Below are 27,992 nucleotides of genomic sequence, written 5' to 3'. Positions count from 1 at the left end.
CTTTGAGCCGGTGTGTTGTGCTAATCCAACAATTTTAATCACCAGTTCTGAAAACAGTGTTGAACTGATGATTTTTATAGACTCTGTTGCTGATAGTAACCTGATGGATGCTCACTTTGCAAAAAAATTAAACAATAAGGTTATTCCTCTGGAGTAACCCCTGTGGGCCCAGTGCTCTGGATGGACATCATACTTTTTGGCCTAGTGGTTAGAGCAATGAGCTTGTGCTCTGAGAAGGTTGCAAGTACCCGGTTTGATCCCCACAGCCTCCACTCTGGGTTCCTGAGCAAAACCCTTACCCCTCAATTGCTCCCTAGGCACCACACAATAGCAGCCTACTGCTCCCCATGGGCGTAGACAAAAATACAGAGACTGAATTTGCCCATTGTGGGGCAACAGGTTACATTTCCTGATCATCATTTTGAGATGACTGTTTTTTTTTTTGCATACTCTCTAGCATACTCATACTGGCCATCTCTGGCTAGCTTTGCTTAATCCAAACATTGACTGGACCACAGGTTCTGTTCTGTCTTGGAACTGTGATTGTCTCCAAAACCAATCAGGTCTTGAGATGTTTTCCCCCGATTCAAAAGCACCAATTTGTTTCCGAGGATTTAGATCCTAACAGTCCGGAACTATCCAAAGTTCCCATGTGTTACCACGACCATAGAAGAGTGTTAAGGAAGTCATTGGCTAGCTTGTTGCCTCCTTATCGACCATATGTGACTGTCACTGAGTCCAGGGCAGGACAACTTTCGAGGAAATGAGGAAAGGTTGTTATTTTTGGGTGAATTTGGTGAGTTTTGGCAGAATAGGCTGTTTTAATTCATGAAGAAGCCTTTCCATGTTTGAGTTCACAGTATTGTATATTTAAAAGTGTACATTTTAGGCTTGAAATAGGCTGACGATCTCAGCACTGGTGCTGGCTTAATCCTCAACTCGGCACCCTACTAACACTAAGTGGTTCCACCTTTCTCCACCTCCATATATGCCCCGTTTGGATCTGTTCCCAGTGCCACATCGTCTCAGACAAGCCACTGAGTACTTGCCAGCATTTCAACCTTTTGCCTGCCAATCTGTTACCTGACCTGATTCTGCCTGATCCCTGATCTGGTTCTTTCTATCCGCCTGGAAACCCCACCTGATCTGCCTCTGGACCCCTGCATCAGTTCTGCCTAGGATTGCCTGCCTGTGAGCCTGACCCCCACTCTGTCTGTGAGTTGCCTAACCACTTTAGTTCTCTAAACCTGCCAGTTATCAGACCCTCGATCGGACCTGGACCTTACGTACGGCTTGCTCCTTTGTACCATCGTTTGGACCATATCTCTGGATGCTGTACCTGGACTGTCTCTGGATCTCATCAGTCTATGTCATCTGCAAACCCTCCGCTGCTCAACGGCCCCTGCTCCCACAAGCTCCATCCTCTAACCGACCTCTGCCCCAGGACCTGTCATGAGCCAACCACCTACTCTGAGACCCACTAACAGGTTAGTGGTCCAGCCTCACCCACTTGCTAGTTTTCCCTCTTGCTGATCACTAACCTGTTGTTTCTGTCACGGGGGATTTCCAGTCCGAGATCTGTCTGCGCGCTTCCAGCGCTACACTTAGCCCATTCTCATTAATAAAGTCTGTTGCATTCCTCTGACCTGTCTGTGTAGTATCTTTGGTCCCATTTCCTGTTCGTTACAGTTTTGTGAGATTTCCTCGTACAGTAAGAGCCATTCAAAATTTCCGCATTTTCATTGATGGACCCTTCACTCGTCCTTGGTTGGTCCCCTACAATTCCTTTTTAAACATTTAAAATATTCTTTCTGTCATGATTTATGATCGAAGAGAAGTGTCATCTCCTGGTCAGACCCTGTAATGCAATGAAAGGGTGGAGTCAGTGTTAAAATATATGCACGCCCATGAGAAGGACAGAGCCGGAAGTAGATGAGCTAAACCGAGCAAGTTACACTAAGAATTTCCTGAAGTATTTCTTTGACAAGCTGGATCCTTTTAAACAGCATTGAAGACAACACTGACTCTGAAGATGATCTGAGCAACGATGAAAAAGACATGATAAGGTTGAATAATATCCCAATTCTGCAACTGAGCGAAGATGAAAACAAGGAAGAATGCATCGGCCTAGCCTCAGATGAGTTGGGATGTGAGATATCAGAGGCTATATCGATAGCAAATTTTGATTGGGAAGATGACAGAGAAATTGAGAAAATCTCTGTAAATCAGACTGTAAATGCTACACCATAAGAAAAGGGAACTCCTCGAGTGAAAGACAGTAGCTAGAAGATTTCTCCAGATATCATGTGCAACATACAGCTGAATTCTTTAGCTCCGGCAGGTGAGAGGCAGGACTATGCAAATTATTTGACATTTACAGAAGTAGCCATTCAAAATGGCCCTTCCCAGTCAAATGCCAGCCGAATGGCAGCCCACTTCTCTCGCACTCCCAGCGAAATCCCCTCCAACTTCCAGCCACTGGGCTTCTCCTTGGTGTGCGTTTTTTTTTTTTTACTCTGGCTCCACCCTTTCACTGAATTACAGGGACTGACCAGGAGATGACACTTCTCTTTAGATCTTAATGTCCACAAATCATGGCAGAAAGAATATTTTAGTACAAAGATTGATTTTTAAAAAGAAACTGTAGTGGACAAGCCATGGACCAGCCACGGACCATCTATAGGCCCAACATGAAAGAGGGGAAATTATGAATGGCTACTACTGTAGAAGCAAATATACACACAGTGCAAACTTTCATGGTGATTATATCTACAAAAAAAAGACTCCGGCAAAGAGAAAATGTGCCCGTTCCAATTACTTTATTGGAGATTTGCAAAAATATTTTTCTCTTCCTTATGGGGTGAGATTCCATACATTAAAGATTTTCTTTTTGTGTTCATTCTAAGAGCATGTGCGTCAGATATTACCCAGACTATCTTTTTAATCGTAATGGTTGTGCTAAACATCTCACAGCCTTATTATTTGTATTTTGCCTTCTATTGATATGACCTTGCTTGTATTTGGACCTGCCTCAGATTTTAGGAACCTGTGCCGTTTTTGGATTTTTTGGTGTATGACCCAGGATTGAGTAAAAGGAACCCTAAACCAAGTCAAATGTTGTTGAAGTCTGCTTCTTGAGTCCTCCCATTTCTGATTTGTACAACCAACACAATTTTGATGAAGGAGCATTTTCCAGATTTGAAAAAATATTTCTGTACCTTGGTAATTTTGGATGAATTCCAGTAAACCTAATGACATTCAGAAGTCATACTTTAATAGTAAATTAACCTTGATTTTCTGAAATATGTTCTTAGTATAGATGCACCTTTTCTGAAGTCTACAAACTGTAGTTAAAAGCTTTCAGCTGATCCAAAAGTGCAGAGTTCTGATGAAAATTAAAAACAGATTATATTTTTTCTAATTTAGCTTCTCCTCAATGGCTCCTTGTTAAATCCAGAATAGAATTTAAAATCCTCCTTCTCACATATAAAGCCTTAAATGGCCAAGCTCCATCTGATATCAGAGATCTGATTGTTCCTTATGTTCCTAACAGAGCACTTCATTCTCAATCTGCAGGTTTACTAGTGGTTCCTAGAGTTTCTCAATCGGATGTCAGATATCATATCAGACAACAGAGAAACATGAAGTGGAACAAAATTTATTGGATATTTTAAACTTTAAAAAAACTAAATAAATAAATAAATAAAAAAGACTGAAGAGTTTGCTGCACTTTCAGTGAGGAAGTTCGGTGAGGATCTCTGAATAATCCAAAGCTAACCTAAATAACCGATTATGATAAATTAAATTCACCTGTGTGGAATCAAGTCTCCGTGTACATGCACATGCCCTGCGATCGTCTCAGAGGTTTGTTTAAAACGCAGAGAGCATCATGAAGGACAAGGAACACACCAGGCTGCAATGGAGAAGTTTACAGCTGCATCTGGATAGTAAAAAAATTACGCAAGCTTCAAACATCCCAAGGAGCACTTTACAAATAATACTATTGAGGAGCACTGAGCAAGCTCTAATATTGAAGGAGCATCAGACCACTGTGCAACTTTTAACTCAAACAAGGAGAAGACTGATCAGAGATGCAGCCAAGAGGCCGACGATCCCTCTGGATGAACAGCAGAGATCTACAGCTGAGGTGGGAGACTCTGTCCAAGGGGCAACAGTGGTACCCTGCACACATCTGGCCTTTATGGAAGAAAGCCAGTCCTTAAAGATATCTATATAAAGTCTGGTTTAAAGTTTATCCCAAACCACCTGGGAGACACAGCAAACATGTGGAAGAAGGAACTCGGGTCCAAAATAGAATAGAACCAAAATAGAACTTTTTTTGTAGAAAAAATACAGAACATTATGTTTGGCATAAAATCATCACAGCTCGTCAGCCTAAACACACCATCCACCACTGTCCAACATGATGGAGGCAGCATCATGGTTTGGGCCTGCTTTTTTTTCCACACTGAAAAAAAAATAGAGGTTGACAGAACTTACATTTTCTAGGCAACGTGATGCATTTGGTTTTTTGAGTTTTCCTTACTTAAATTCACTGTGGTTGAGTTTACAAAGATTTTTGAGTTCTGCCAACTTAGGTTTTTGGAGTGTTACATAGAAATTTTGAGTTCTACCAACTTAGGTTTTTGAATTTCACCTTTAAGTTCTGAGTTCTATCAACTTTGTTTTATGAGTTTGACATATAGATTTTGAGTTCTACAAACTCAGATTTTGTAGTGTTATCTGCAAGTTGAGTTCTATCAACTCAGTTTTTTTAGTCCTACCAATCGTCTTCACTACCAATCATTCAACACACAAAAAATTATGTTAATACAACATTTTTATTGCTTCAAGCCAAACATTGCATCAATAGATACAGTATAAAACCATGTTCAACAACATAATCTTAACTGCACAGATCAAAGTAACCTGACACTGGACCAGAATGTTCTAGAGTCGTAAGAGGGAGTGATGATGAGGGAAAAAACAGTAAGACCCCGATTTAGTAAGAGGAAAACACACAGGTAATTTTTTGTGAAGTAAGTGTATTAACATATATGAAAAAATAACAGTTTTACAAATTTGGACGGCCTTCAGTTTGTTTTTTTCAATTGTAGTCTCTTTAAATTGGGTGCATCCTTTAAAAAAAATAAAATGAAATAAAATGTCTTGTTTCCCAACGGAAAAAGAAAAAGGTTTTCCCTTTTTATCTCTGAGTTTTTCTTTTTAGTCCTACCACTCCGACAGGACGATGAATGCAAAAAAAGAAAGTCCTCTTCAGTCCAAATCCTTCTCTTCAGTCCAAATCCAGATGTTCGCACGGTTGGCTCGCCATCTCCATTTAAGGAGAGAATCCAGAATCCAGGGTATCCAAAAAACCCAGCCTGCATAGCACAACAGGGCTTAGTTAAATCCATTCACTTCTTGTTCTTAACTGTACAGTTTATATCTCTCCAAGTATGATAAATTTCAGTGTGTAATGTAACTTTTCTAACTCATTACGAATTAACTGCTGCATTACAGGGTTAACATATAAAATGTTAATGTCACTGTTTTTCTTGTAAAGCAAATAAAATCATGAAAGCAAAAAATCCACATGCAAATAATGTAAATAACAGTAAATACCCACATCGGATTAAGAAAGTAAAATAATGTAGTCTTGTAATATTCTGTGCCTGAGTGCAACAACACTGCACTACATAAAACAATTTAGAAATTTCATAAGTTATTACACTCAACTTAATGTCTCTTTTCATTTGTACAATGAAAATAACAGGCAAACTCATGCTTCAACTCGGTGGCAATACACCACAAGGGAATGCTAACTCACGGAGCTAACCGCTAACTGTCTGTACTTTGCAGCACTCACCGGGAAAAGAAAAGATTCAGAAAACTGGTAGGTCCCAGGGTCGTTCCTCCGTGGTTCTCCAGATGCATAAAATCACAATGTCCGCCAATCTTCTCAAACACGAGGGAAAAAGGCTGTGCACTTGAAGAAAGGGATAGGAAACCCCGTACCGTAGTGGGCGTGTCCATGAACATAAGCAGTGCGCATGCCCATGAGTTTACAGTTGAGGGAACTCAAAAAATCTTGTATAGGCGATTTAAAACTCCTTGTTAAACCAACTTCTGAGAATTTGAGTTGGGCAAACGTGTATTTATTTGTTAGATGTCAAATTTATATTTCTGAGTCGGATTACAATACAATTGTGTGTTAGAACAACAATTGCCATTTACTTTTTTAACAGTGCAGCAGGGACAGGGAAGATGGTTAGCATTGATGGGAAGATGGATGGAGCCAAATACAACTCGTCTCTGGAAGACATCCTGCTGGAGTCTGCAGAAGACCTGAGATTGGGAGGGAGATTTATCTTCAAACAAGACAATGATCCAAAACAGAAAGCAAAATCTAGCCTGGATCCAATCGAGAATCTGTGGAAAAAACTAAAAACTGCTGTTCACAAACGCTCTCCATCCAACCTCACTGAGCTACAGCTGTTTGCTAGAAGAACGGACAAAAATGTCAGTCTGTCAATGTGCAAAATTCATGGAGGCATACCCGAAGCAACCTGCAGCTGGAATCGCAGCAGAAGGTAGCGTTAAAATGTATTAACTTAAGGGGGGTGAATAGTTTTATATACCCAATTTTTACTTTGCTATCAATGTACCCTATATAATTAACATCACCAAGGAACATCTGTTTCAAGACACAACAAAGAATAAAATTGCCAATGAAAAACATTAAAGGAAGATTTAAACAGCAAATACTTAGATAAATAACACTTTTTCTTCATTATGCTGCTGCCGTGCACATAATTAATTATCTCTGTTTATGCCCTGCTATGCGTTAATAGATTTTTACCTTTATTGCTATAAGTTAAAGATAAAAAGAATACAATTCAACAATATGTACAGTGCATTACTTCCTATTAAACTGAAAGTCTGCCTCGTTTCTGTCAATACGTGACTTTTTAAAATAATTCTGACAATGACTATGGTAACCAAAGAGTAGAAAGAAGACACGGTGACAGTGTGGAAAAACAGGAGACAAATCAATCATGTTGGCTATCTTCTCTCACTGCATGTAGTATCACCTTTGCAGCTTTACATTGTTACTGAAGGCCTGCATTCTCTTAAAACAATAAGACTGTTAATACATTTTAAACACTTGTTTTTTGGTCTCCCTATACCAGAAAAAATGCAGCCTGATTAATTGCCCGTCATTCAGATAATTAACCAAGTATTTCTCAGCCACAATTAGAATGTCAGACTGCTCCAGTCTCTAGAAGCCCTTCCTGCCATTACAGCACTGCTAGTGTTTAGCAAACAGTCACTGAGTCAGACTCTGGATAAAGGAATGCCAAGTAACACAAAAAAGCATATAATTATCCTTTTTTAATCTTTTACTGTGGCAGAGCGTGTCTTCTTTGACGACTCTACCAAAGCTAACAGGTCCTGTGTTTATTTAGGGATAAAGCAGTTGAGCCTTTTTCTCCTGAATTGATTTAGATTCAATATTTTGTTAAGGAATAATTTATGTCCACTTGTCTGAGATGTTTGTTGAACTGAAATCATTTAATCCAAAAAGCTGAAAGATTTATGGATAGTTTTATATCTTTGAAGTCTAAAGGATAAATTGTTAATATGAATTTAACCTCCGGTAACTCTACCAAATTTGTTTCTGTCTTTGAAAAAATTTAAACTTTAAAAACTTTAAAAAGTTAATTTTCTTAATTGGTGACACAACAAAATGTAGCATTTTATTAAATAGCCTCACCTATTTGATATTAGGGATCATAAGTTAGTTATTTAACACCATTATAGCCAATATTAAGAGCCATTGTAGAGGATCCAAAGGTTGCACAATCCGACCCTAACCCATTATCTTTGGGACTAATCCACTTGCCCAAGTTTTTGTCATTATGCTACTCAGCAGATGGCCGCTCACACTGAGCCTGGTTCTGCTGGAGGTTTCTTCCTGTTAAAAGGGTGTTTTTCCTCTCCACTGTCACTACAAGCATGCTTAGTGTGAGGGATTGCTGAAGAGTCAATGAGTCGATGCAATCAACTGGTTTTCCTTAGATAGAAAACTTTGAATTAATTTGACTGTATGATCTGGTGAACTGTAAAGTGCCTTGAGATGACATGTGTTGTGAATTTGGCGCTATAGAAATAAACTGAATTGAATTATTATTGATAAGCAACCTAAGGCCTAAACCGAAGCAGTTGTTTGATGGTCTGAAATGTTCATCAATTGAGAGGAATAGACCCAGACTGCCTATAAAGTACAGCTGTTAATTTGGTTGTTTATCCAAACAGTGAATCATCCAATCAAATGACAACAGCTTAAGGCATTTGGACTGCGATGAAGAAAGGTGTTTAAATGTCTCTGAATTTCACGTGGTTGTTTGGCCACAGAGGGTCTAATGATCCACTCTGGTTTTGCCACACAAACATCTCTGCAGGTTCCCAGAATGCTCTGAAAAGGAAAACCAATGCAGTAAATGGGAACTGTGAAGACCACTCAATGTGTGCTAAAACACTGATAATTTTAAATTGGAATAACATTGTGTGGCCAGTCTGATGTGGTGGGGATCAGAACTGGTAACCATCCTCTGGTGGCTTTTCCAGTACAGTACCGGTGTAGGAACCAGATCTGCTCGGGCGGTCAGATCTGCTGGGGGCCCCGTCCTTTCCCTCAACATGTGGCAAATCCACTTGGATAAACTGTATTGCACCTGTTTTTTAAGGATTTAATCTCTTTTGGATTTTCAACATATTATTACCTATATTTGCTGTTATTTTACATTTCATTGGTGATCTAAATTAGTCGAATGTAGAAAACAATCATTGAAGTCTATTAACAAGGTGACAAAAAAAGTCTCAGTTTATTTTCATTCTTTTTATTAATATTTGAGGGCAGAGGAGGATAAATGGAGTATCCTAAAAATTACTTTCATAGGGATATTAGACGAAGAAAATAAAAGTTATTCCAATTGTAGAAAACAAGCACATGTTGATATGAATTCAAAAGTAGGGCTTAATATGGCTAACTGACCTGGCTAAAAGATGCTAACCTGTTAGCTACTGAGCACAGCTAGCCACAGCGCTACCCAGCTCTCCCCCTTTATATGCTGGTCTTTCAGTTACTTTATTCATCATCAACGCATTTTTTTCTAGTTTTGTTATCGATCAAGTAAAACTCCATCGGTCATTAGTCACGCTAACGGACACTGGCTGATGTTATTATCGTTGTCTGAGAAACCACTAGGGTTGGGAATTGAAAAGATTTTCACGATTCCGATTCCCTTTTCGATTCTATGAAACGATTTGATTCTTTATCGATTCTTTTTTCGATTCCAATTTGGGGAAAAAAGGAGAACAAACAGTTTGATTATCAGCATCAACTGTGTTTACTTAACTATTGCACAATCTTACAAAATCAACAAGATCAAGATGTCCACAGGAAATGTGAAACTGGAGTAACATCTGTGTTTAAATGAAAAATCAATACAAGAACAAACTTAATAACCAACAATGTCTAATAACAAATGATGGGATAATAACCTATTTTAAATAACAAAAAATACTAATTATAAAACAGTAGTAGGGAAAATTAACAGTTATTTTGCAGAAAGATGAGCATATCTGCTTTTTCTGGAAGGATACGGGATCTTTCAGGGCTTACAGGTGCTGGTCATAAAATTAGAATATCATGAAAAAGTAGATTGATTTCAGTAATTCCATTTAAAAAGTGAAACTTGTATATTATATTCATACATTACATACAAACTCATATATTTCAGATGTTTATTTTGTTTAATTTTGATGATTACAAATGACAACAAATGAAAATCTCAAATTCATCATATCAGAAAATTAGAATATTACTGAAGACCAATAAAAACAAAGGATTTATAGAAATGTTGGCCAACTGAAAAGTATGAACATGAAAAGTATGAGCATGTACAGCACTCAGTATTTAGTTGGGCCTCCTTTGGCCTGTATTACTGCAGCAATGCGGCGTGGCATGAAGTCGATCAGTCTGTGGCACTGCTCAGGTGTTATGATAGCCCAGGTTGCTCTAATAGTGGCTTTTAGCTCTTCTGAATTGTTGGGTCTGGTGTATTGCATCTTCTTCTTCACAATACCCCATAGATTTTCTATGGGGTTAAGGTCAGGAGAGTTTGCTGGCCAATTAAGAACAGGGATACCATGGTCCTTCAACCAGGTACTGGTAGCTTTGGCACTGTGTGCAGGTGCCAAGTCCTGTTGGAAAATGAAATCTGCATCTCCAAAAAGTTGGTCAGCTGCAGGAAGCATGAAGTGCTCTAAAACTTCCTGGAATGTGGCTGCGTTGACCCTGGACCTCAGAAAACACAATGGACCAACACCAGCAGATGACATGGCACCCCAAACCATCACTGACTGTGGAAACTTTACACTGGACTTCAAGCAACGTGGATGAAGTGCCTCTCTTCTTTTCCTCCAGACTCTGGGACCTTGATTTCCAAAGGAAATGCAAAATTTACTTTCATCAGAGAACATGACTTTGGACCACTCACCAGCAGTCCAGTCCTGTTTCTCTTTAGCCCAGGCAAGACGCTTCTGACGCTGTCTGTGGTTCAAGAGTGGCTTGACACAAGGATTGCGACAGCAGAAACCCATGTCTTTCATACGTCTGTGTGTGGTGGTTCTTGAAGCACTCACTCCAGCTGCAGTCCACTCTTTGTGAATCTCCCCCACATTTTTGAAGGGGTTTTGTTTCACAATCCTCTCCAGGGTGCGGTTATCTCTCTTGCTTGTACACTTTTTTCGACCACATCTTTTCCTTCCCTTCGCCTCTCTATTAATGTGCTTGGACACTGAGCTCTGTGAACAGCCAGCCTCTTTAGCGATGACCTTTTGTGTCTTGCCCTCCTTGTGCAAGGTGTCGATGGTCGTCTTTTGGACAACTGTCAAGTCAGCAGTCTTCCCCATGATTGTGTAGCCTATAGAACTAGACTGAAAGACCATTTAAAGGCTTTTGCAGGTGGTATGAGTTAATTAGCTGATTAGAGTGTGGCACCAGGGGCCATCAATTTTGAACCTTTTCACAATATTCTAATTTTCTGATATGATGAATTTGAGATTTTCATTTGTTGTCATTTGTAATCATCAAAATTAAACAAAATAAACATCTGAAATATATGAGTTTGTATGTAATGTATGAATATAATATACAAGTTTCACTTTTTAAATGGAATTACTGAAATCAATCTACTTTTTCATGATATTCTAATTTTATGACCAGCACCTGTATGGTGTCTCCAGTCATGGAGGACACCCTCTCAGATGGGGTGGAGGAAGCCTGCACACAGAGGTAGTTTTCAGCCAGTCAGATAGCAAGGGCAGCGTATCTTGCTTGTTCCACCACCACAGTGTGGCGCTATCCCTGCAGGGGATGGAGGGGAAGCTTTTATAGAGCTGGATTTCCTGATCTACCCTCTGGGCTAAGGAAAGACGGGGCTTTGATTCACAAAGTGACCGCAGCTCGTTGTCTTCCTCCTCGAATAGTTCTTCCAACTTGCGTAACTTGCGTAACTTGCGTAACTTACGTAACGTACGTAAAAAAACGTGACGTAAGTCGTGCTCCCCAGAGCCGGCGCTCTAGGCTCTGGTGCTGCGGGAATCGAAAAAAGAATCGTTCAGCGAGCTGCCAAACGATGCCATGGAATCGGAAAATACGGAACCGGTTCTGAACAGGAACCGGTTTTCGATTCCCATCCCTAGAAACCACTATGTTTTACATCATCTCATCATAGTAGCTTTGCCTCATCTGTTCCTGTTTGGCTGTGACTCCATCCTGGAGAGAAATATCAGCTGTGCTGCTGCCATCAACACCTTTGTTTCTAGATGTTGGAGATCGGCCTGTTTTTCAGTGTGGTCCTGTTTCTTTGACTGTGACTAACTGGATGTGCTCTCTTCATCCTCTGACATGGGAGCTGGCTCGGAGCCCGTCTGCCTGGCTGTGTGTTTCCTGGACGCGGCTGCCTTTTACAGTTGCCTTCTGTATCTATGCTTCTTTTTCTATGTCTGCTTCTGTCTCCTTGAACCCCAGTCGGCCTCAGCAGATGGCCGCTCACACTGAGCCTGGTTCTTCTGGAGGTTTCTTCATGTTAAAAGGGAGTTTTTCCTCTCCACTGTCACTACAAGCATGCGTAATGTGAGGGATTGCTTTTGAGTCAATAAGTCAATGTAGTCGGCTGTTTTGCCTTACATAGAAAACTTTAAATCAACTTTGTATGATCTGGTTCAACTGTAAAGTGCCTTGAGATGACATGTGTTGTGAATTGGCGCTATAGAAATAAACTGGATTGAACTGAATACTTGACACCTCTGCCGATAATATACCGATAATACCTGTACCCATTCTCACAAATGTATTGAATTAATTGGACAAACTTAAGTCTTTGAAAATTAATTAATTCGACAAACTTTATTAAACACAATTTCTATCTTTAAATGGCAATTTTGACGTTATATTGTAAGAAAAAATGATTTAACAACTTTAATCTTAAAATGATTTTTAAAAATGTGGGAAGGTAAATATATATGAATTATTTCTTGGAAGACACAGGCTATTAAAACAAGAACATTTTTTTTTTATTCATTTAAACATTTACACATTTGTTATTCCAAAACACGTGTATAGTGTTTGGAATTACCAAATACAACAGAATAAAAGGTGTAAAGTAAATCAAACTCTTCAGAATTCAGTGCGCATAGTGCTAATTAGCTGCAACACAGGCGTGGTGGGAGAAAACTGGCAACTGTGGCATCAGTGCTTTCTTTGCTTTTTCTATTTGACGACTACTCCTTTAAACAAGCGTGAGTAAAAGTCAAGCAGCACTTTATTTTTTCCATGAGATATTGTTTCTCAAACACAAACAACAGCAGGTCTGCGTGGCAAAAATACCAACAAGCAAAGAAAATAGTTTTAACTTAAATCATGGTCGGCTTTTCAAGAAAAGAAAAAAAAAAATAGATTGAAAATTAGGAACATATAAACAGAGACACCTGTGCATTTTAAATATGCAGAATGAATCAGCTCTGACATGACAGGGCGCACAGTTACATCCACTTTGAATTTAAATGAAAGAATTTTCATAAATGTTTTCATAAAAACAGCAGCCAAAATCATAAAAAAAAGTTAAAAGAGAAAAAAAGGCAAAGATAAAGGAGAGAGCAAATAAGATGATGATTGAATAGAAACCATTTTAAAACTAAGTAGGTTAAATTAAACAGCAGGAAGTGGAAGATTGAAGAAAAAGAGCAGAAAGGTCTGAGAAAGGAGTGAAAGCGGACAAACCAACATAAAAGCCAATGAACATAAAGACACAGACGGAAAAAAAGACAAAAACCAAGAGGGACGACATGCAGACGGTAGAGACGTGATGATGAGCACAGACAGACAGGAGATGGAGGGGGGGCAGTGGAGCGTGGGTAATGTGTTGGCAGCAGAGCAGGAGTGAGGGGGAGAGCAGAAGGCTTGTAAATGTTGGATGAGAGAAGTATACATGGCACTGTGACTCACTGGAGCTGCCCCAGCACTTGTGAGGGCAAGTGTTTAACACACACACACACACCATGCTCACACACACACCCACAGCCAGATTTTGCATTCATTATTATGAAGGCATAGCACTGCTTTCTCAACATCACATATAACCATGACCAGGTCATGTCTACACTGGAAAAAAATCGAAATCTACATAAGTCATTTTTTTCTTAAAATAAGTGCATTTGTTCTCCAATTGAGGAGGTAAAAGAGACATTTTACCAATGGAACAAGTCTATTTACATTTAAAATAAGAAAACATAATTGCATTGTCTTATTTCAAATGAATATTATCTAATTATCATATTTTAAGAGTAAAAATTCTCATTCTATTGGCAAACTATCTCATTTACCTGCTCAAATTAAGGGTAAAATCCCCTTACTTAAGATTTTTTTTTTTACCTATTTCTAGATAGTCTTTCAGTGTAAACTCTGGTGATAGACCTCCTGCACTGAAAAAAATGTAAATCTAAATAAATTTTTTTTTATTAAATTAGGTGCATTTTTGTCTTGAATTAAGGAGGTAAATGAGACACTTTAATTATATTATTTTAATTCCATTTAAAAATCATCTTATTTACCTACCGGTACTCAAATTAAGGTTTAATACAATTAAATTAATTTAAGAAATTTTACCTATTTCTAGATTGTTTTTGCAGCGTGTAAGCAGGACCTACAAAGTGCACTGGAAAAAAAGATCTAGAAAAAGAATTCTTAAATTAAGTGTATTTACCCTTAATTTGAGTAGGTAAATGAGATAATTTGCCAATGGAATGAGTATTTTTACTCTTAAAATAAGATATTTAGATAGAATGCACTTGAAATAAGACAATGCAATTGTTTTTTTTTATTTTAAATCTAAAATGTCTTGCTTCATTGGCAAAATGTCTCCTTTACCTCCTCAATTCAAGAACTTATTTTAAGAGAAAAAAAATATTTATCTAGATTTCGATTTTTCCCAGTGTGATGCTTTGATTCCTAAAGAAAACTTTACTTAAAACATCAATATTTACCTCCCAGTGAAAAATAACTACTATTCCCTCTCTTGTAACATATTAAAATAGTTTGAAGCCAAAAATGTCTCCTTTTTTACACATTGCTTCATCTCATCAATAAGGCTTCATTGGAAGAAAAGTAATGTCATGGAGCAAACACGGCTTTAATCTTAGACTTAGACTTAGACTTAGACTTAGACTTCTTTATTTGTCATTTTGTATGCACAGGGTGCATACAGAACGAAATTGCGTTACATACAGCTTATGAACGTTGCATTGATATTTCAAATGGCACGAGTTATAGAAAAATACAAAAAGTGCAGCAGTGGTCAAAGTGTGAACAGTGCAGAGGATCCTACCAACACATGTGCACGTTCCAAGGATGCAAACACAAAATGTGTGGCGCCTCCCTCTTTCTCCCTCACTGCCTCTTGTGAACACAGTACTCCAGACAAGTACAGTGCATTTTTTTCTTCCGCTGGATGGGCAGGTAAAATATTTATAAGTGTTTTAACCTCTGGGTGACCCAAGTGCTGCAAAACATGGAGCTTCTTAGAAAGTTCCCAGGGAGTAGAGGAGAAACCGTGTAATATACCGCCACTGTAGTCAGAAAGTATGATTACACCGTATGACTGCTACTCTGGCTTTGGTTGATAATAGGAAGGCTTTTTATACATGTCCATGCTAATTCATAAAGGCATAAGATCTTTAAAGCAATATATATATATCAATATATAAATAAATATATATATATATATATATATATATATATATATATATATATATATATATATATATATATATATATATATATATATATATATATATATATATATATATATATATTTATGACTTTATATATATGACCGTTTTTCACTCTCCTACCAAGATCTCCTATTATTCCTGGAGCGTGATTTCAGTGACAGGTCATAATTTTACGCCCCTACAGCTGTTTATGTGTTACCAACATGATTGAGTAATAGCTGAGGATGAGAAAGAGTCCTTAACAGCTTAATGACATCCTCTGTCCCAGTGTTTAATGAAAATAAACCATTGTTCATCTGTCACTCATGTCGCCCCTTTTTGTTGTACTTATTATCTTTTAAAAAAATGTTTTGCATTTATTGAAGCAGATCAGGGTGACAGTCAGGCCATAGCATCACCACCTATTTAATGTCCATTCCTCATATCACCTTTTGCTGGTTGATGATTGATTAAATATTTGATAGAAAATTAACTGATTAGGGAAACTAAAATAGATGAAAAAAAGCATCAAAACTTGCTTTGTTTAAAGTGACCGAGAAAAAAAGCCCTGAAATTCAAAGTGCGCGCTTGTGTCTGCTCATCGTGAAGTTTGCAGACGACACCACGGTGTTGGGCCTCATCAGAGACGACAACGACCTGGACTACAGAGAGGAGGTGGAGCAGCTGGTGGTGCAGAGATAACAGCCTGATCCTGAAGGTGGAGAAGATGAAGGAGATCATGGTGGACTTCAGGAAGAACCGTCCTAACCACGCTCCACTGCTCATCAACAGCTCAGCTGTAGAGGTGGTCAGCAGCACCAAATTCATCACAGGCACCCTCACCTGGACTGGAAACACCACCTCACTGGTCGGAAGGGAACAGAAGCGCTTGGACTTCCTGCGGAGGATGAGGAGAGCCCCCTTGCCCCCCCCCATCCTCCCCACCTTCTCCAGAAGCACCATAGAGAGCGTTCTGAGCAGCTGTCTCACTGTGTGGTGTGGAGGCTGCAGCGCCTCAGACTGGAAGAAGGTGAGAACAGCAGAGAGGATCATGGGGGCTCCTCTTCCCTCCATTAAAGACATTTCATCCCAGCGCTGCGTGTCCCGAGCCCATGACATCATCAATGACCCCTCACCCCCCCCACCATGGACTGTTCTCCCTGCTGCCCTCTGGGAAGAGGCTTCACAGCATTCAATGCAGGACCAGCAGGTTCTGAAACAGCTTCTTCCCCACTGCCATCAGACTGATGAACGTTGAAAAAAACTGGAAAAAAAGAAAAAACTGGAAAAAAAAACAAGCTAAATGTTGAAAAAACTATAAATCATATCTTATCTAGTCTCTGCATTAAACTGACCATATATATATATATATATATATATATATATATACCGGTATATTTTTTTATCATGTTTTTTCTCCCACGATGTTTACATTTGATCACTGCTGCACTTTATGGAATGGATATTTCAGGAGAGCTGTGCAAAACGAAATTTCAATAAAGGTTCTCTAAGTCTACTAATATTAAATTATGGTTTTTTGTATTACAATGATATCCACATATTCACCAAAGTTCCCCAGTCATGTAGTTTTTGTCCAAAATTACAATGTTTTTTTTTTCTTTCAGTTTTTTTTTATTTTTTATATAAAGTTCGATTTTAGAGAACTTTAGAGAGAGGTCTGTAATACAAATTCCATTATTCTCTACAATGGGAAAAAAAGAATCTGAAAATGTGAATAAGCTAATCGAAATAATTTGTTGCACTCTTACTGTCTCTATAAAAAGGATTCCCATTTCTTCATTATTTTAGTATGAATGTGATTTCTCTCCGCAGCAGTGAAATGTTCCTTCAATTTAAACTTCTTCTATTATGACCTGGAGCTTCATATGAAACAAAACAACATTTCATTCTTTTGTTGTACTTCTGCTATGTTGCTGTGAGGAAATCACAACCACATTTAGCTGCTGAGGTTAACAAATCAAAATAATAAATACGTCATCTAAATAACAGAAAAAGGAAGAGGACAGGATCTATTTGGTAGACCTCGTGAATAAAGATTTATAGAAACAGGTTTGAACTTCTGGAGGTTAAAACATTTTAAGGAAGACTTACTTTTCCTCTCTTATTTATACTCTGTTATTTGAGTGAATACAAAAATGCTAAGCAGAACTCTGCTAAGCAGAGCTTGGTTAAACTGCTCTAATATGAAGCTGAAACTGACATTGACACTATCTAAACCAAGAAACATAAACATACAGAAAGATTAACATGATTCTATCATATCAATGCAGCAAGAGCCTGAAATCTTTCCATCAGACCTTCCTTGCCTTTGTGACCGTATGTAACTTAGCAGCAGGGCAGGTACAGTAGGAGTCATTTTATCCCAGGATAAATCAGATAAAGCAGACAGACTGTCTACTTTTAAGGCTAGGCTTAAAACTTTCCTTTATGATAAAGCTTATAGTTAGAGTGGCTCAGGTTATCCTGAGCTATCTCTATAGTTATGCTGCTATAGGCTTAGACTGCTGGAGGACATAGGGACCCCTTTTTCATCATTCTGCTTCATTCTATCTCTATTCTCCCACTCTGCAGAATCTGTTAGTTCAACTCAAACATTCTGCTCTCTCTGCTTTTTCTCATAGTAGCTTTATTCATTTTTTGTTTATAGATATTAGAGATCAGCCTGTTTTTCAGTGTAGTCCTGTCTCTCTGACTGTGACTAACTGGATGTGCTCTCTTCATCCTCTGACATGGGAGCTGGCTCGGAGCTCGTCTGCCTGGCTGTGTGTTTCCTGGACGGGGCCGCCTGTGGAGCTGGTTAACAGTTGCCTTTTGTATCTATGCTTCTTTTCTATGTCTGTTTCTGTCTCCTTGAACCGCAGTCGATTCAAGGTGATAAAAAAGACAGAGTGGGAAGAAGATGGCCGCTCACACTGAGCCTGGTTCTGCAGGAGGTTTCTTCCTTCTCCACTGGGATGATGAAGGCTGCAAAATGTTCATGCACCCATGTTTTCATAAACCGCTTACTGTAGCACTTCTGTGATTTTAACCCAAACATCATGAGTTATATTATCCTGTAATTTAAGATCCTTATAATGCTGGAAAACACTGTTTGGACTTTCTAGTCCATTTACAGTCTCAAAACATTCCTCAGTTTTAAATATTCAAGCAATTCTCATATTCAACAGCTTTAATGTCAGGTGTTAAAAATGCAGGAATAACTAATAGCAACTCCTTTGAAACAACACCCTGCAATAGTCACAACAAAGCTGTGAGTGTATTGTTTTTAAAGCTTTATTAAACATTTAACTTTACAGTTTATGGGCACTTTATCTGGAGTGATAAAGCGTATAGTTAGAGTGGCTCAGGTTATCCTGAGCTATCCCTATAGTTATGCTGCTATAGGCTTAAGGATTGAACTAACAGATTCTGCAGAGTGGGAAAATGATGAAAAAGGGGTCCCTATGTCCTCCAGCAGTCTAATGTTCTGCTCTCTCTGCTTTTTCTCATGACAGAAGCTTCACCTCGTTTGTTCCTCTTTGGCTGCGAGAGAAGTATCAGTTGTGATGCTGTCATCAACACCTTAGTCCTGTTTCTCTGACTGTGACTAACTGGATGTGCTCTCTTCATCTTCTGACATGGAAGCTGGCTCAGGGCTCGTCTGCACTTTTTACAGCTGCTTTTTGTATATAGCTTCTTTTTCTATGTCTGCTTCTGTCTCCTTGAACCCCAGTCAGCCTCAGCAGATGGCCGCTCACACTGAACCTGGTTCTGCTGGAGGTTTCTTCTTGTTAAAAGGGAGTTTTTCCTCTCCACTGTCGCTACAAGCATGCTTAGTGTGAGGGATTGCTGAAGAGTCAATGAGTCGATGCAATCAACTGGTTTTCCTTAGATAGAAAACTTTGAATCAATCTGACTGGATGATCTGGTGAACTGGAAAGTGCCTTGAAATGACGTGTGTTGTGAATTGGTGCTATGGAAATAAACTGAATTAAATTGAAATCTAAAGTTGCAGTTACATTCTCATTCCATTATTTGATCGTTTTATTTTAGTTAATTCTGACTAAATCATATTTAGCCATTTCTGGGTGCCTACTTTCTGTAATGCCTGATTTTTAATTTGTTTAATCAAATAAACATGACAAATTTACAGCATTTTATGATGAATTAAAATAGATGTAAACAATAAAAAGAGGAGTTGTTTTTTTATGTCATCCACCTTGTTTTTCTTAATTCCACAAAACAGAGAAGTAAAAACCTAATGCCAAAAACTCAGTATCCAAAAACACATATTTAGTTTAATTATTATTTCTTTATTTTTATTTTTATCCATGTATTTCTTTTTCCCTATATTTGGTGCATTCATGCAGTTTGGGCGACAGTAGCGTTGTATGCCAGGGTTTGCCAGTTTAAATCCCAGCTCCTTATGTCTCAATCACTGTGTCCTTTGGCAAGAATTCCCACTAATGATGGTCAGAGGACCTGATGGCACCAGTGTATGGGAGGCTGGCTTCTTTCAGCGTGCTCCAGGGCAGCTGTGGCTACAATGCAGCTAATCCTCCTCAATGTGTGGATGTTTGAGGTAATGGCTGACAAAGTGCTTTTGAGTCCCTGACTTAGAACGATGCCATATCTGTTCAGGCAAATGACCAGTTGTAGGTTTGAATCAGGTCATATCAGATTTACATCACACATGTAAAAACATGTTTGACTTGAAGAAATATAAGATTTTGGACATGGACTTTCACATTACTGTTTTTTATCTTGATTTTAGCTTCAACCCTTTAGTTGAAAAACTTTGATCAGTTGCACCAAACAGAGAGTGCAGGGGGGCCGTATGGGGAGGAAAAGTTAGGAATATTCTAAGGGCCATTGATTGAGGCAGGCCCCAATAGAAGAAGAATGATATGTTCCACTACATATTTTGAATATAAAAAGAAACTCCAGCAGTAAAGTGATTGACCTTTGGGTTCTCCCTGAGTTTTCAGCAGCAAACAGCTAAACAAAGCATGAATATATTGACCTACCCGCTTGTGTACATCAATACAGCTGTGTTGTTTTTGTTTCACATACGCTGTTATTGTTTTCAGAGGATGATTTTTTTTTGTCACTTATATTTTATTATTTTTTTGGTCATACTGTACAACGCATATACAAATAAAAAGGAACAAAGTACAGTAATATGAACATGTCAGGGTAGCACATTCTTTTCAGTTTTTCTGTTTATATAATGTCCATTTTTCCCATTTTTTTTTCTTCTGTGGTTTTTTTAGTTTCAGTCTGTGTGTTAGTCTTTCCATGAGAAATCGTCGTGATCCATTGGTCCTTTGATGGCACGTTTCCCTGTTATACATTTCTTTGCAGCTATCAACATCACTTTTACCAAATAGTTATCCTTTTCATGGATAGTATCGTCACCAAAATTGCACAAATAGAGAAAAGTTTTGAACACTTCCAAAAAACATGGGAATGGTTGACATCTATCTCCCCGCACTCTCTCCAACATTCTTGATGCCTATGCATTTGTTTACTTTTGGACGTGGGCGTAATAAAAAATCGCATTAGATTTTTCCATGCAAATTCCCTCCATGTCCCAGAGCCAGTAGTTGTATGGTGTACTTTCCACATGTTGAGCCAATCAATATCTTCAATTTCTAAGTCAATTTCTCTTTCCCATTTCCCCTTTACATAGTTAGTTGTAAGTTTTCAGAGGACTATTTTTAATGTAAAGTTTAAAGCTAATGTATATTTAAGGTTTCTCTTTAAGGATAATTTAGCTTTGTTGAAATTTTATCTTAAAAATGACACTGAAACTGTAAAACACACTCTCGTGCATCTTTATAGCAGTTTTAAAGCTTGTGTACGACTTTTTTTTTTTTTTTTTTTGGTTGGGGTGCAATATCAATGTGTTTCATGGGGCCACAAATTCCTGGCAGCACCCCTGAGAGAGCGCACCATAAAAACAGTGAGGGACTGTACTGATATGTCAAGGTTACGTAGCTGAGAGCATGTGCATGCGCTGTACTTCCTGTGGTTGAGTAGTTGCTAACGATAAATAAAGCTGTGTTCAACAAGCTGCACAGCAAGTCTTCAGGAAGTTCTTTATACACAATAGCAGTAAAGGACAGGGACCGACAAATATTGGAGCCCTGTAAAATGTGAGATTAAGTCCCCTTGGCGTTGCTCGTCTTTTCTCAACAGACAGGCTACTTTTCATAATTGTAATCTCTTAATGTGAGTAGTGCTGGATATCCATTCAGATTTCCCAGGTTTTATTTGATTCACGAGGGCCCGATTCATTCTGATTCTCATTTCATTCTGATTTTGAATTCAGCTAAGGGTATGACAACATTATACTTAAGGAAGACAGTCGCTAAAAAAACTCATTAAAACACATTTAAAGTAAAAAATATTTAGTTAAAAATTAGCAATAACATGTATATTAACATTAAAAATTCAATCCAATGCAGTTTCAGTCATCATGTGACGCTAGCAAACAAAGAATATACATATTTATTTGCTTGCAGGGACAACAAAGTGATCACAAAAACACAGATTTCTGTTAGAGGACGTGTGGGCTGAAAGCTAGTAGAGGAGTAAATACATCTAACCTCCTTTAGATATTCTAACTTGTACAAACTTGTACTCACTCACTCACTCACTTGCTCATCATTCACTACTCTCACACTCACTCCTTCACTAATCACTCACTTACTCACTCATTCATTGATTGATCCACTAATCACTCATTCATTCACTAATCACTCCATCGCTGACCAATCACTCACTTATTCACTCATTCACTTATTGATTCACTAATCACTTACTCTTTCACTAACTCATTCACTCACTCACTTACTCCATTGTTCACTAATCACTCACTTATTCACTCATTCACTCACTGATTTACTAAACACTCACTCACTTACTCACTCAAACCATCATTCAATGACCACTCTACTTTCACTAACTCATTCTCTGATCACTCACTCCATCAATCACTAATCACTCACTCATTTACTTATCACTCCATCTTTGACTAATCACTCACTCATTCACTCATTGATTTACTAATCACTCACTCAATCATTCACTGATCACTCACTCACTCAATCATTCACTAATCACTCACTCACTCACTCACTAACTCACTCACTCACTAACACTCCATCATTCACTAATCACGCACTTACTCACTCACTCGATCATTCACTGATCACTCTACTCTTATTTATTCACTAATCACTCACTCACTCAATCATTCACTAATCACTCACTCACTCACACTCCATCAGTCACTAATCACTCACTCACTCACTCACTCACTCACTCACTCACTCACTCACTCACTCACTCACTCACTCACTCACTCACTCACTCACTCACTCACTCACTCACTCACTCATGTTCGTTCCTAGCATGAGGTGGTTTTATTACAGGACATAATTATCATTCTGACCTGTCTGTTTAATGACTGTGGGAAATCAGAGCATCCGTCTCCCTCACAGGGAGAACATAAACCTCAGACAGAAAGACCCCAGGTCAGGATTGGAGTCTACCTTTTGCTGCCAGGAAACCATGCAGAAGTATAACATATCAGCTGTTGTTATGTTGTGTTTATATTGTCATATTGTTTGCTTATAAATTCCTATGAGAAAACAATAAAGCTCTGAATGTGCCTCCAACAATAGCCTGTGTTGTCCATACATCTTTGAATATGTTATGTTTGCATCCAGATACACCAGAGCTTACTCTAATCACAGAAGCAGGCTGAAGTTAGAAAAACTTTTTCACACTTTTAGCAGGAATACCCACAAGGTGGGACTGGTGTGCATGTTTTCAGGAGGGAGTAGGCCTACAGGGTTTGACTATAGCAGACAACAATATGCTAATGTTGTCTGCTATAGTCAAAGAGCTCAGGATCCAAAGTCCTGTGTGTGTGTGTGGGTGTGTGTGTGTGTGTGTGCCAGGGGTGGCATGCACGCTGAAAATGTCAAAGGCTGTAACTGCTATGTGCAAGTAGACCATCGGTGCATGTCCAAACCTTGGCCAAAGTCGCTCTTATTTCTGAAAAACACACACACACAGCTTTCTGACACATCCCTGTGGATGATCAGTCCATTGTACAGGTTCTCCAGTGAGCCATAGCTTTTACATACATTAAAATGAGCCTTGGGTACAGAGCTGCCCCTGAAGACCAACTCCTCTCAGTCCACAGTGCACAGAGGACACATGAAATATCCACACAGACTTGAAAGCAGCTGTGTTTTCTGTGTGTGAAGACAAGGGTATAAAGACAGGCAGCAGACCATATCTGAAGCAACACTAGTCTCTTCTCTTTTCAATTGAAACTTTTCTACTTTATGGGGTTATTTTACTTTAGTCACCTCTGGGAAGTCAACTGAAATAATCTGTGCTTCACTGGGACCAAGACTCATAAAAAACATTATTACTTTTACAGTGTGGGAGAGAAGCTTAGACCGTTTAAGGAAGTCTTCACTGGGGTAATAGAGAATGATATCTTAGCTTTAACTAAAAAGGAGCAGAAATAGAAACCACAGTCTAAAGAAATAGTTAAAGTTAAGGAATAGTAAAGACCCTTGCAATTGCAAAAGATGCAAAAAATAAGTGTCCCAAATCTGGTCACCCTAAATTACTTTTTTCCAATTCAGGCAATTTGCAATACTCCTTGTTGTTATTTTGGAAGTTCTAGCATGAAATGCAGGGATCTATAGAAATAATAAAAAATGTAGAAAGGAATGTTGTTGTATGAGATTTGATGATCCTGATCTGGTTTAGCATTTAGCTCGACGGCTGTATGCCTCAGTAGGCAGGTGGTGATGATACCAATCTACACGGGTCACCATGCCACAGACACATGTCAGTTGATGTCATTTTGTTAAATGGAGGTTGTATAATTGTCTTAAGATGTTTTACATATAACTGCTGGTGGAACATGTTTAAATGGCAGCACTTACCAGGAGCCAAGGACAGCTGGAACTCAGGAAGGATGGCGACCTGAAAAAAACAGATATTCTGTTAAAATATCTTCTATATGTTTATTGAATGATTTCACTGTTAAAAAGCTTGCTTTTGACTGGAAACTTTTATTTATTTATTTTTCATTGTTAATGAGAGTGCTGAGACCGTCTGCCTCAGAGGATGACCCACCCAGTCACCGCTTTATGTATAAAAACACAATCCTGTTAGAATCAGTTCAGAAATTGACACCCCAGGTGTGACATGGGAAAGGTCTGTGGGATGCTCACACCAGTACACGTGTTTAACACACTGGGTTCCTTATCATAGTGCATTTAAGAGGAAGCTGGAAAGCTGTACTGACCCTGAGCAAAGCCAAGCCATGTCATGTCAGCCAGGTATATAAATATACTCCCCATAAAATACGTTTGAAGAGGCCGAGATGATCACACAATGAGCAGCTCGAGCTGATTTGCCCGATTTAAACAGAGCTGCTATGTTCTGATTGCTGTTTAAACTAAAGTTTCACAATTTCTTTTCAGCTCCTGGTTTGCCTCTGTTTGCAATAACGTCATTAAACGCATGTATAAAATTACAATTTACTCCGTATTTTACCTGTGTGCTGCATTCATTTCAAATGAGAGTCAGTTATATAGAGTAGTAGCCATTCAAAATTTCCCCACTTTTCTTGAAGGGAACTTGGCTGGACCTTGGTTGGTCCTTGACTGGTCCTCGGCTGGTCCTTGGTTGGTCCTTGGCTGGTCCTTGGTTGGTCCTTGGTTGGTCCTTGGCTGGTCCTCGGCTGGTCCTTGGTTGGTCCTTGGTTGGTCCTTGACTGGTCCTCGGCTGGTCCTTGGTTGGTCCTTGGCTGGTCCTTGGCTGTTCCTTGGTTGGTCCTTGGTTGGTTCTTGGCTGGTCCTTGGTTGGTCCTTGGTTGGTCCTTGGTTGGTCCTTGGTTGGTCCTTGGTTGGTCCTTGGTTGGTCCTTGACTGGTCCTCGGCTGGTCCTTGGCTGGTCCTTGGTTGGTCCTTGGTTGGTTCTTGGCTGGTCCTTGGTTGGTCCTTGGTTGGTCCTTGGCTGGTCCTTGGCTGGTCCTTGGTTGGTCCTTGGTTGGTCCTTGGCTGGTCCTCGGCTGGTCCTTGGTTGGTCCTTGGCTGGTCCTCGGCTGGTCCTCGGCTGGTCCTTGGTTGGTCCTTGACTGGTCCTCGGCTGGTCCTCGGTTGGTCCTTGGCTGGTCCTTGGTTGGTCCTTGGATGGTTCTTGGCTGGTCCTTGGTTGGTCCTTGGCTGGTCCTTGGCTGGTCCTTGGATGGTTCTTGGCTGGTCCTTGGTTGGTCCTTGGCTGGTCCTTGGCTGGTCCTTGGTTGGTCCTTGGCTGGTCCTTGGTTGGTCATTGGCTGGTCCTTGGCTGGTCTTCGGCTGAACCTTGGCTGGTCCTTGGTTGGTCCTTGGCTGGTCCTTGGTTGGTCCTTGGTTGGTTCTTGGCTGGTCCTTGGTTGGTCCTTGGCTGGTTCTTGGCTGGTCCTTGGTTGGTCCTTGGCTGGTCCTTGGCTGGTCCTTGGTTGGTCCTTGGATGGTTCTTGGCTGGTCCTTGGTTGGTCCTTGGCTGGTCCTTGGCTGGTCTTCGGCTGAACCTTGGCTGGACCTTGGCTGGTCCTTGGTTGGTCCTTGGCTGGTCCTTGGCTGGTCCTTGGTTGGTCCTTGGTTGGTTCTTGGCTGGTCCTTGGCTGGTCCTTGGTTGGTCCTTGGCTGGTCCTTGGCTGGTCTTCGGCTGAACCTTGGCTGGACCTTAGCTGGTCCTTGGTTGGTCCTTGGTTGGTCTTTGGTTGGTCCTTGGCTGGACCTTGGCTGGTCCTTGGCTGGTCCTTGGCTGGTCCTTGGCTGGTCTTCGGCTGAACCTTGGCTGGACCTTGGCTGGTCCTTGGTTGGTTCTTGGTTGGTCCTTGGCTGGTCCTCGGCTAGTCCTTGGCTGGTCCTTGGTTGGTCCTTGGCTGGTCCTCGGCTAGTCCTTGGCTGGTCCTTGACTGGTGCTTGACTGGTCCTTGGTTGGTCCTTGGTTGGTCCTTGGCTGGTCTCCTAAGATTCCCTTTTAAACATTAATCTTTGTACTAAAATATTCTTTCTGTCATGATTTGTGGACTTTAAGATCTAAAGAGATCTCCTGGTCAGATCCTGTAATTCAATTAAAGGGTGGAGTCAGAGTAAAAAAATATACACGCCCAGGAGCAGGAGGTGGTCACTCCAGTGGTTGGGAGTTGGAGAGGATTTTGCTGGGAGTTGCAGGGAAGTGGGCTGCCATTCGGCTGGCGTTTGACTTGGAAGGGCCATTTTGAATGGATGCTACTGTATTGATAACTTATTCTTCAGACGACTGCACAGTATTTATATTTGTAAAAACACTGTACAGTACTGTGTTTTATTTTATTTATTTATTTTTAAATCTGTCACTTCTTTTGTTATTTTTTATACACTTTTAAGGTCCACATTTGTGTGATCACTTTTTCTATAATGCTGCTGTAAGGCAAAAGTTTCCCCATTGTGGAACAATAAATGGATTTTCTATTCGTCTATTCTATTCTATTGGTACAATCTATGTTGGTAAGAGATCAGATAATAATGGATGAGTTCCGTTTAACGATAAAACATACATTTTTCTGAAGCTTCACGAATGTATTCTTTAGATATGTAGTATTTAAAACTGCAGGAACTCATCCACTCACTCATGAAAGCTCAGGAAGAAAAAAAATACTGCATCAGAGCTTTTAAAGTTGGTTATGAGCGGCGTGTTTTGGCTTTTCAGCAGCAGGGAATAAAGCATCTTTTTGCAATTAAAACTAAATGAGAAACAAAAAAAATTTGACTAAAATAATTGGATTACTTTTTTAAACAAACAAAACTGGCCATCAATAGCCACCAGAGAACAGCCAAACTTTTCTTAAAGCTTTAAATTAGTGGTGTGGAGAAATAAAAAAAGAAAATGGTTAACTTCTTGTAATCTTTTTTATGACTATAGCTGCCATTTCTGCTAACATAGTGCAATGAATCACAGTTCAGCAGTGGGATATATTTGCTTCTCCTTATGGGAAAAACAAAAGTAGAAGCTAAGCTCTGGACTCAGCAAGGCTTCTGAAGGCTTCGTGCTGCTTCTGGCATCAATATGTTTACCTCATTTAAAGGTCAGGAAAACAACGGAAGCTCCTCAATATATATGTTTGGAGATGGGAATAATGCTGAATGTATTCCATCTATAAAAATATCTATGGTCCAGTTTCACCTATTTTCTGTCTTTAACATCAGATACTTTGCTCAGTGCTGAGAGGAGCATCATGAACTGGGATTTAAAAGCATTGAATCCAAAGAACGGCATCTATGGAGTGGTTACCCTCTAAAAACAGAGGGGAAATAAAAAAACACCCTCAGCCCATTATAATCTGAAATATAAATAGATTTAAAGATATTAGAACTAAAGCTCCGATTCTCATTTCATTCTCCTTCAGATACTTTTTTGGCTGGTACTCCCTCTCAGAGCTAAGCGGGGAGTGATATTTAGAACTTCAATAAGGAAACCTGGCCTTATTTCCCCTTTCATTAGGTCCTAGTAGGGACACAAAAGACCCAAGGCTGAACGTCTCTTTTAAGTCTTAATGAAGTCCACAAGGTTTGTGAGACCTGCAG

The sequence above is a fragment of the Cyprinodon tularosa genome, unplaced genomic scaffold (genome assembly GCF_016077235.1).
Source record: "Cyprinodon tularosa strain WSP-4 unplaced genomic scaffold, ASM1607723v1 ctg128, whole genome shotgun sequence".
In the NCBI taxonomy this organism is placed as follows: Eukaryota; Metazoa; Chordata; class Actinopteri; order Cyprinodontiformes; family Cyprinodontidae; genus Cyprinodon; species Cyprinodon tularosa.
Note: the sequence above shows the minus strand (reverse complement) of the source record.